Source organism: Rhinopithecus bieti, unplaced genomic scaffold (genome assembly GCF_001698545.2).
Source record: "Rhinopithecus bieti isolate Rb0 unplaced genomic scaffold, ASM169854v2 scaffold_18354, whole genome shotgun sequence".
Lineage (NCBI taxonomy): Eukaryota > Metazoa > Chordata > Mammalia > Primates > Cercopithecidae > Rhinopithecus > Rhinopithecus bieti.
Window position 1 is genome coordinate 497,797 of NW_016809835.1, and position 11,459 is coordinate 509,255.

Consider the following 11,459-nt stretch of genomic DNA (forward strand, 5'->3'; position numbering starts at 1 on the left):
TTTCCTTCTGTTTCTTTCTTTTTTTTTTTTTTTTTCTTTTCAGAAAAATAAGCAGATTCACAGACAACTTTTAAGCCATTAATATTTGTGTCCTTTTTGTAACAATTGCTTTGGAATTTCGGAAAAATAGATGAGAAAATTCCAAAAGATGAAGTCACCCCAAGAACATACGTTTTCATTTTCTGCTTAGAGTTAAGGGAAGATTTTTTGTTTTAGGGAGGATGATGGAGGCCAACCTAGTCAATGGATTTAGGGGACTAACCACTATCAAATTCCTCAAAATCTGTATTTTTTTTGTCTCAGTAACAAATAAAAAAGCAACCAATTTGACCCCATACTGATTCTCTTGTTGATATGATCAAATTAACCAGCCCAGAAATAGCACTTCCTAGACTCAGCATAATTCTGACCACTTTGCCCTGTAGCTTAATACCCTTCCATGGCTTCCTATTGTCCTCAGGATAAATTCCAAACTTATAAAGCCCACAGTAGGCTGCCCTCTCCACTTGGCGCGCACACATGCACACACACATAGGCTCCTGAGTCCCAAAAATTCACTTCTTTTCTCACCCTGTGCTGTTCGCTTTGCTCACACTGAGCCCAACATTTGAACTGCTCTTCCCATGAAGGGCGAGGAAGTTGGGTAAATGGGTGTCACCTTCACCAGCCCCTCGAGGCAAGTCCATTTGTTGAGCTCTAAAGATGCATCTTACTTTGCAGTTTCCCATGTCTCAAACTGGGGAGTTGGGTTTATAACAGGACCTCCTGTGCCTGCAACCACTTGGAAAGGCATGATGGGAAACTGGGCTTTCCAGTTTAGCTTTGGAGCCGAGGACAGGAGCAGGAAGGCTTATTACTGTTCCAGGACAGAACTTGGGACGCAATAGTTCCTTTAGCCCCAGCCTCTGGGTCCTGCACTGTGGTGAGGACTGCACCCCCACCCTGTGCCTTTCATGCCTCAGGCCTTCCAAGTTCTGACCCTGCAATTGGATGGCTCTATCTGCCTCACCTCCCATGCATTGTATTTCCAACCAGGCTAGCAAATTAACAGTCTCCTAGGAGATCTCTATTTTGACTCTCTTCTTGCATTTCTGCTTCCCGGATCCTACATCAGATCCTATACGACTCTATAACAATCCTATAAAACCCAGCATTTAATCTTGGTTTAGTTCCTTCTATTGTCTTCAACTCCGTGCTTCCACTTGAAGAGAAGCTAACACAGCAGTGATTTTCAGGCTTGACTGTGAAAAAGAATCACCTGAGAGATTTCTGACTCAGTAATCTACGGGTAGGGCACTAGGATCTGCATTTCCAGCGTGTACCTCACGGACTGCCAGGACCTCTTTAAGAAACCCAGTAGGTAGGCAGTCTGGGCACTTCCTATCACCCTTCACCCTAACTGGGCCCTGTTAATGCTAGAGATACTCTTTCTCCTAATTACTCAGAATGACCATTCACCAGACATCCTTAGTAAACTCTAGGCCTCTAAGCCGACAGTTGCTCTCACCAGAACCACTGCCCTCAGCTGGCCCAGACAGGAACTACAGCTCTAAGACACACTCCCTGCTCTTTACCCCAATTACATTCTTGCCTTAAAACAAATGTATCTTTGAACCGTGAATAATAGTATTTTTGCACTTAAAAAAATATACATTATTATGCTGCCTACTCATACTCTGTTTATTCACACCAATGTAATTTTTATTAAAATGTTTGGATATTTCATTTGTAAAGGTGTTTTACATAGTAGGCATACTTAGAATTCTCTTTCCATCACCCAACTTGTAGAAAATAATTTCACTGACACCCAGCTAATCAATGTTTCTTTCCTGAGAAACATAATAAAATGCAATTGGGCTTGACATCTATGAAGCTGGTAAAATTAGTGAGAATTACCACCACCTGGCAGAAGAGTGGCTAATAGACGTGGTGGAAGGTGTCCTGGCCATTTATATGCAGAGTCTGGTGGAGGCGGCCACATAGAACCAAGTCCAGTGGAGGCACATGATGGCTGGTTTGGGAGGGGTACTGGGGGACTGTTTTCTTCCAGCCCTTGGGACACGGGCATGCTTGTCCCCACTTCTGAGGATATCAGCAGCTGCTTTGGCTGAGAGTACATGTGGTCTTACCTGTAAAGCTTTTTTTTTTTTTTTTTTTTTTTTTTTTTCCCCACAGAGCCTTGAAAGAAATCAGAAGAGATTCTGAGGAGGTAACTAAGGAATCCCAGATCACCCTAAGAGTTTGGAAAGAAGAAAGAGGGCATGGCACACCCATGGAAATGACATCTGTGCACCCCAGCCTGGCCTACCTCACAAGCACAGTAGTGGTTATGTACGAGGATCTGGGGGCTTTCTGCTAGAATCCTCCTCCTGCTCTGCCATGACCAGTTGTGATTCTGGAAAATGTACTTAGTCTCTGTCAGCCTTCCCCATCTACTTGAGGAGAGATAGTTTTAACCTACGTTACTGTGATGATAACAGCGCTGATGACATCAGGTATCTGACACAAAATAAGCATTCAATAAACATGCCTCCTTTTTCATTGTGGTAAAATAGACGTAACAAAATTTACCATTTTGGCCATTTTTAAGGGTATGGTTCAGTGGCATTGAGTACATTCACACTGCTGTGCAACCATCACTACCCTCCATCTCCAGAACATTTTCATCATCTCCAACTGAAATTTTGTTAGTTTTTTCAATCCATTAGCTGGATTTAGTCACATTTCTAAATTTCTTAATATGGTATCTAACACATTAACTGTAAGTATAACATCAGGAAACACAGGATCCCATTTTAGCTTTTGGATTCTATTTTTGAGCCATTTATGTGTAGGGATTGATATTTCATTGCTTTTACTTTTCTTAGGAATCTTACAAATAACAAGAGAAAATTTACTCTTTAAAAAATAGAATAAAAGTCAATGTTGCAATTTTGTAAATCCAAGCTGTATTATGGAATCTTAGTGATTTTCTTTTCCTATATCTTGAAACATTTTGCTATTCATCATTCTGGTCATTATTTGATCATTACTCACCAATTATTCCCAACTATGTTTAAAAACACTGAAATAATGTGAAATGGAAAAATGATATAATTTCATAAAAGCCTGATGCAATAATGAACTAAACTATGGCTATTACATCACCTTTCAGTTTTCCTGCTGTCCTGCCCCAAGTATTGTAGAATCATTCAAGAAGGTTTAGGAGAACAGTAAAGACACCATCTTTGTAGTTTCTTTTCATCTTTTATACACAACTGAGCATCCATAATTTTTATTTTCCAACCACAATGGCAAAGATAAGCAAATTTACAGAGGAAGATGTTTCATTTTATTAAACAAATCATAAGATTAATGCAAAGAGATTTCATATAAGCAAAATTTTAGACTGTGAGTTTTCAGATGACAATATCCTAAATGAATTTTTCCAAAGTCTAGAATCAATAAATGGACACTATATATTTAAGGACAAAAATGAAATATAGGGTTCTCAATGAGTTAGTAACTCAACAGGAAGAACTTCATCATGCAGTGTTTTGTGATCAGAACTTAGACCATCTGTTTTGGGAAAAAAAAAAAAAAAAAGTAACGACATTCTTTTGCCTCTTATGTGGTTGTGCACCAAAATTTTCTGGATATGGGTCATAAGTGAACTAGGTGGGTGTGTACTGAAAGGGGAATGGAAGAAAATAAATAATGTGGAAACCAAAACAATCAGTTGAATTAATCATTCTAATTGATGAAACATGAAAATGTTTTGCAATTACAGAATAAAGAAGATATGAGTCCTCTTTTAAGCAAATTATGAGCCACAGTTTTTAAAAATATTTTATTTTGATGATATAACTGTAAGAAGATACAATTAGAAGAAACGATAAGCTAAACTTTTAGAGATGGACTTGAAGTCTGGAATCAATGCTATATTTATAAGACTGACATGTTCCAGAATTATGCATGACAATTGATCACTAGTTGATGGCATTCAAAGGAAGCTACCCCAAAATTGTAGGCATCAGTACCTTCTACACTGGGAAAATATGGTAAGAAAAACTGGAGTTTGCAATGTTTAAATTTTTATTAAAATTTGCAATAAAGTTGTTTTCATAATATCTCCGATCTTCCACAAATTACTCATAAAATGACTCAAAAATATAAAAACACAAAAAAAGATCCATTGGACACAAATGGTAAATGGCGAGAACTATTCTTGGTATACCAAGGATTAAGCACTCAATAAAAGGTCATTGTTATCACTGTTACCATCATCACAGTTCACAAAGTTTTATCCGGTCCTAGACTTATTCTGAAAAAGAAACCACATCCTATGTTCCATGGAACAAAAAGGATTCCTAAGCACCAGTGGGTTTGAGGTATCCTGTTACCACAGCCAGGAAAGGGTGTCCCGCATGCCTTTCCATTGCAGCATGAGAAAGGAAGACATATGGCCTGATGTGGCCAGTCACGAGGTGAGCCTTCTTCCTGGTATGTATGCACAGCCTACAGGATGTATCACTGACCACTCTCCCCAGCTACTACCTGCCTCTGCTGATTTACACGGGACTGGGCAGACTTCCCTGCCTTTTAAGAGCTCAAACTTTTAAAAAGAGTAGAAGAAAAATTTGTAGCCCAGTGGTTCCTTTATTCCTTCTGATGTTTATGCTGTGACTTTGAAAGATAAAGACTATGGGAAGTGACCATCTGGCTAGAGGAGGGAGTATCCATTAAAAAAATCATACAACTGGGCCAGGTGTGGTGGCTCAATGCCTGTAATCCCAGCACTTTGGGAGACCAAGACAGGCATATCAGTTGAGGCCAGGAGTTCAAGACCAACCTGGGCAACGTGGCAAAACCCCAGCTCTACAAAAAGTATAAAAATTAGCTGGGTGTGGTAGCATGTGCCTATAGTCCAGTTGGGAGGCAGAGATGGGAGGATCACTTGAGCTTGGGAAGTCAAGGCTACAGTGAGCCATGATTGTGCCACTGCACTCTGTCCTGAGTGATGACTGAAAATCTGTCTCAAAGAAAAAAAAAAAGAAAAAGAAAAAAAACTGAACACAAAAAGGACATCCAGGGGCTCAAAGACAGAAAAATAGTAACAGAGGAATCTCCCTACTAATTCTGAAGAGTAAAATCTGAGAAAATGAGTGAAGAAGAAAACAGAGCTTCAGATTTCTATGTATCAATTAAAAATACATTTGATTTTTTAAATTAGTAAACATTACCCCCTGGGTTTGTCCAATCTAAGAGAAAGCTTCCCAGCCATAAGAGTAATCCCCCCAGTGGAGACAAAAACGACCACAAGACAGTCACTGATACCCATGTAGGCAGATATTCAAGTATTAGCCAAAGGATCATGTGAAAATATGCTGCAAAAGCTATTCCTAAGCAGAGAGGGAGGAAACCTGGATCCCCTTAAGGTCTCTTCCATCTCAGTGCAGGATAACATAATAGTTAAAACAAAGGGTCTTGGAATCAGAGTGTCCCAGCTCAGCGTGTACTGAGGGACACTGTTTAACCTTACTAAACCTAGCTTTGACCATTTGTAAAACAGTAGGCCAGCTGGGGTTGGAAGGAGAATGCTGATGACAGTGGTACCCACCTGTGCTGGTTTGCCCGACAGAACCCTTACACCCTTCACTATCCTTTCTGCCCCAGGGAGACTGACCTGGATGAAACTCCTCAGCAGCCTCCCTCTTTGAGTCCAACAGCCTGCCCTGGTTGTATCCAACAGACTCCTGCCCCAGAAAGAGACTGAAGGGAGAGAAGAGTGAGTGCAGGCTGTTGATGGCCTCGGCTCTTTGTAAGGTCCTATCTGACTGCCTGTGTCCTCCAACTGAAGGTCACTGCTGCTCTCAAGGCAGCTCTATCTGCATAACTCTTTCCTTCTGGATTCTGGAACCTCCTCTCTTCCCTCAACGCTTCAGGCCTGGAGGTGGTAACCGCTCCTTTGTCGCTAGCCTGGGCCACTGCACTATCTCTTATGGATCCCTACCGCTGGTTTTAGTCTATAAACACTCCAGTTACTAAACCCCCTTCCAGTTATCCTAATTGGAGTGGGCATCTGTGCTTGGCTGGGACCCTGACTCTACCTCAAGGATCATTGAGAGGATTAAAAGTGGTATTGTACATAAAATGCCTGGCACTTGGCAAGTAACCATTACAATGATACTATTATTCTCCTTTCTCTGATCTCTCACTCGCCCTTTTTTTTTTTTTTTTTTTTTTTTTTTTTTTGAGACGGAGTCTGGCTCTGTCACCCAGGCTGGAGTGCAGTGGCACGATCTCGGCTCACTGCAATCTCTGCCTCCCAGGTTCACACCATTCTCCTGCCTCAGCCTCCGGAGTAGCTGGGATTACAGGCGCCCGCCACCTTGCCCGGCTAGTTTTTTGTATTTTTTTTTAGTAGAGACGGGGTTTCACCGTGTTAGCCAGAATGGTCTCGATCTCCTGACCTCATGATCTGCCCGTCTCGGCCTCCCAAAGTGCTGGGATTACAGGCTTGAGCCACCGCGCCCAGCCTCACTCGCCTTTTTCAACCAATGGCTAATCCTTCTGGTCAGCTCCTCCTCTGATTCTTTAACACAGGAGTCAGCACACTTTTTTCTATAAAGGACTAGATAGTAAATAATTTAGGCTTTGTGGGCTTACACAGCCGCTGTCTCAATTGCTCAGCTCTGTCACTGAAGAACTAAAGCAGCCTTCGGCCAGCAATGCGTAGATGAATAAGCATGACTGTGTTTCAATAACATTTTATTTATGAGCACTGAAATCTGAATTTCATATCATTTTCATGGATCATGAAGTATTATTTTTCTTTTGATTATTTTTCAGTCATTTGAAAATGTAAAAACCATTCTCAGCTCACAAGTTGAGCAGTAACAAGTGGTGGGCAGGACTTGGCCTACAGGCCACAGTTTACCAACCCCTGCTTGAACAGAGTTCTAAGATTTAGCATTTCTGCTGCACCAGAGAGCTTTTATGCCCCAAATTATGATTCCATATTTTTCCTATTTTCCTTGTTTATAAAAACAAAGACTCTAAAAATTCATTCTTTGAAGCCAAAGCTTGCTTGCCCTTTCCAACTGGCTTTTGAAATCCCCTGCCATAGCGCATTCAAACCATCCCCTCTATCATACCTTCCAGGGGCAATGTCCTTGAAGCTGTTCCCACACTAGAAACCCATTCTAGCACTTTTCATCTAGGAAAGGGCACATCCAAGACTAGCCCAGTGTGATTCACTCCATGGAAATAATAACAAGAACTCTGCTGTATTTGGGCAAAGACTGGCCTGGGCAATGCTGGAGAGAAGGTGAGGTTTGTCTCTGCAGGACTCCACCTGACTGTGCCCACCCTGGGCTTGCACACATGTGGGGCCTTTACCAGCCTTGTGATGATGCCCCTTCTTCCCTTTCTCATAGGACCAATCTGAACACTCTGCAAAAATGCAGACCAGATGCTAAGAAGTATTAACCTATTCCAATAGACATACAATGCTGTGTAAGAGTCCTGAATTTTAACATGTCTTTTCAAAATAACCCAAGGCAGTGGTTCTCGATCTGGCTACGTGTTAGAATCACCTTTTCCAGCATTTAAAAATGCCATTGCCACCAGACCATGGTTGAAATTTTATCTGCAGTTTTAAAAAGCTACCCAGATGATTCTAGAGCAAGGTGAAGGTTGAGGGTCATGGACTCTGACGAATGGCTGAGGGAGTTATTTTCAGACAACTGAAGGGGGCCAGGATGCATCCATTCAAATCATGATTTCTTTTAATTTTCCTTACTGTCCCAGGCAAAGCTTCAGAAAAGAAGGCAACTGGGAGGATAGATTGAAAAGAAACATTATTGTGCATCTAGTTTGCGTTTGAATTTTATTCATTACTTTTCATTTGTGTATTCATTCATATAACATCATTCATTAAGCTACTATCATGTGCCAAGCACTCTGCTAAACACTGCAGATACAAAGATAAAGAAGATTTCTGTCCACATGGAGCTTATATTTGTATGGTGGAAACAGTAGGGGGAATTGAACAACTCATTACACAATTATTATTTAATGGCAATAGTGGGAAGTCTTATAGAGTTCAAAATGCACCTTCTGAGGAGTTCTCACTTAACTGGAGAAGATCAGGGAAGGCTTCCTTGAGGAAGTGGTGCTCTGGCTGAGCTCTAATATGATTGTGAGTCAACTAGACAAGAATGGGGAAGGCAGTGGGAACTACATAGGCCAAGGTCCTGTGGTGGGCGTACAGGAGCTTGAAGCTTTTGAAGAGCTAAAAGGTAGCAGTGTGGGTGAAATTCAGAGAGCAAGGGGAGAATGCTAGGGTGGATTAGGACTGGGTCAGACAAGGCATTGGAGGCCTTATTAAGATACATGTTATCTCCTCTTCGTCATTAACACCCTCATTTTATGAACTTGAGCATTAGTGACATGCTCAAGGCTCCATCACTGGAAAGAGGTAAGGCCAGCACTCAAACCCACTTCTGCCTAACTCCATGTGTGGTTCCATCCGTCTCTGTAGTTCCCGCCACCTCCAGGGGTGAGATGTTTCACCAGAAACAGAAATTATAAATCAAAATTGGGTTTCTATATAGAATCTCTCCATACAGAAATTGAGTATCTATGCTTGTGTATATGTAGCGAGGAACAAAAGGAACAAACTAGAAAGGATCAAAGATACTAACTTTAGGGAAACTGACCTTCCTTCAAAAAGAAAAAGATTTGCCTGCATCTCCTACCCAGTCCTTTGCAGAATTCAAAAGGGCTCCTATTGCTGGATCTTAGTACAGGTCAGTGAGATAAAGTCATTCACTGATTACCTGGACTTATTGAGCATTTATATGTCAAGTACAAGAGACACCAATGAAAATACCAGATCCTGCGGATCCTGACACTTGGGGAATTTAGTCTTTTCTAGGAGAGAGTAGAGATGCAATAAACTTAGCCAAATTCAAAATCAGAAATTCCTAAAGGTTAATAGGAGGTTAGAGAAGAGAGTAGTAATCTCTTATGCTTAATATTTATGTCTATCAGAGTTAATCTGTTTCTCCCTGCATCATCCCAATGTTTTTCAAAGACGACCACACAAAAATGGCAAGATCAATAAAATTACCAGTTTTTAGTAGCTAAGAATATCACATTATGAATAAGATTTAAGCAATGGGCTAGGACATTCTGGAACATGATCAATGAGGGAAAATTGAATAAATCTTCAAAAAAAAAGTCTGACTCTGTTCCAAAATCAAAGATGTACATGAGATTGATCCAGTCCTCTTCCAGATGGTTTGAGGAAATCTGAGCTGAGTCTCTGAAGTAATGGTTAGTCTAAGATATATAAAATGAGCAAATAAAGAACTTCATTAAAATCCTAAAATAAAACTGAAAACTCTGCAGCAGATGGTATGGATCATAGATAGTTAAATGTCTGACAAAGGCAGTAATGATTATTTCTTATCAGCAACAAGGATTTGGGACAGAGACAAAGAGATTGAGTTATAGGAAATACAGTACTGATTTTTGAAAATGAAAGTAAGATTGATTCTGTCTGGTACTTCAGGTAAACTTCGATCTCTATTAAAATATTCAGTTGGATTCTAACAATCGCAGAGTCACCTCAGCAGACTTTCTTGACACCCAGGGCAGGTGGTGGGAAAAGAAGTGTCCATCTTCCCATTTTTCCTCAAGAATCCCTAAGGGTCAGTCAACAATGTGCCCAGAGCACTCCCACCTCAGGAGGCTGAAGGACCAGCACACTTGCTCCCAAGGGAAATCTCCAACATTCTCCAGGCTCCAACACATGGTTAGGGGAGATAGCTGAGTGAGAAACTCCTGCTCAATGCCACACATCAGTATCCCAGCCACCAAAAGCACACTACAGTTGTGGGTGTGTGCATGCATGTGCACACATATGTGTGTGCACACATGTGCAATGTTCACATCATCAGCTATCCTTCTTTCTTTTAGGATTGATTTCTCCTGCCCTTCATTGAAGCCAGAAGTTGGCAAAAGAGAGCAAGAAACTCTAGCCATCATAGCTCATCAGAGGCATCTTCCAATATAGCTCCCAAACCAAGATCTGGAATTTCTGCCTGTTCATCTTTGGAGATCCCTAAGTCAGAGCTGAGTCTAAGAACAGACTTCTCTTTCTCCCTTTCCAGAACTTTTCAGAGGCCATTGCCCCCATATTCCTGCATTCACCCTTCCCTCAAGTAAGATGTTAAACTGTCAGGAGACCAGAAGAACTTTGCTTTAAAGGAAAATAAATCTTTACCATACAATATTTAATGCCAGCCCCATCTCCACCAACTTACTCTTACTAATATAACATTAAATAAATCCCTTTCTCCTCTTCCCCTTTATGTGATCTGCCAATGTGTCAGCTCCCTAGTTTTGAGGGCATTGTAACTATATCTTCATCACATCCATTGTGATGAATGTGCTGGGTAGCTGTCAGCTGCCTTTGATGTGTAACTCTGTGTTCTAGACCCATGGCTCAAAGCTTGGTTCCTGGATGAACAACATCAGCATCACCTGAGAGTTAACTAGAGAAATAGAATCCCAGGCCCCACTCCAGACCTGCTGAATCAAAATCTGTATTTTAACAGTATTCCCTAGGTGATACTAATGCACATTAAAGGGAGTTCTGACTAAATTGCAAGACACTTATCACATCCCTGAAAACAGGTTGGCAGTAAGTCACTAAAGATTAACTCTGTCATTAGAGTAGGATTTTATAAAGAGATAGAGGGAAAATATAAGGGAGAATTGTTGTTACTATTTACCGCTTACCAGAATTTATGTCCCTTATATGAAGCACTTAGACTCAATGAGACCATGCATATACATGGTGTAAGCGTCAGAGAAGCTCAAAGAAAGGAGAGACTGATGTGAGATTGCCAGGTAGGGGGGAATATCGTAGAGAAGATAGAAACTGAACCAAAGATAAGTGGGTAAGATCTTGTGACAATCACTACACGGGAAATTTCTAAATCTAAAACAGATAGCTGTCAGGTAGCACTTACCAGAAATGGAAAGCTCTGGTAGCGCTTATTAAAACTTTAATAAATTGTTATTATTTTCATTTCACTTTAATAAATCATTATTATCATGTATTTTCTCTGAGCATTAATAAAACCAGGAGGGTGATGGTGATGAGTGTCATGGAAACAACAGAGTTTGGTGTCAGATGGATCTGGCTCTAACTCAGCCAGACTGTGTCATCTTGAAACAGTTACTTTCCCTTGCTGAGCCTCATTATCCTACTGAAACATGAAAATAATACCCGAGGATTAAGTAAGAGAAGGTATACGAAGTTCCCAGTATAGTGTCTATGTCTGTAGCATAGTAGGCAGTCAACCAGTATCAATCTACCTTTTCTCCTCTCTTCCCTCTGGCACAGAGTTGGCCCCAGACAAATGTTAACTAAACTTGGACCTAAGTCAGCAAGTGCAATCCAG

General features: G+C 40.9%; 1 long non-coding RNA gene across 1 annotated transcript in view; it reads left to right on the top strand.

Moving 5' to 3' along the window:
- Nucleotides 1-2,477, top strand: part of LOC108541140 (uncharacterized) — a 14,646-nt gene extending 12,169 nt beyond the window's left edge. Inside the window, exon 3 of the long non-coding RNA XR_001888874.1 lies at nucleotides 2,176-2,477. This is a non-coding gene — a long non-coding RNA (uncharacterized LOC108541140). The remainder of the gene's footprint in view (nucleotides 1-2,175) is intronic.
- Nucleotides 2,478-11,459: the final 8,982 nt, after the last annotated feature.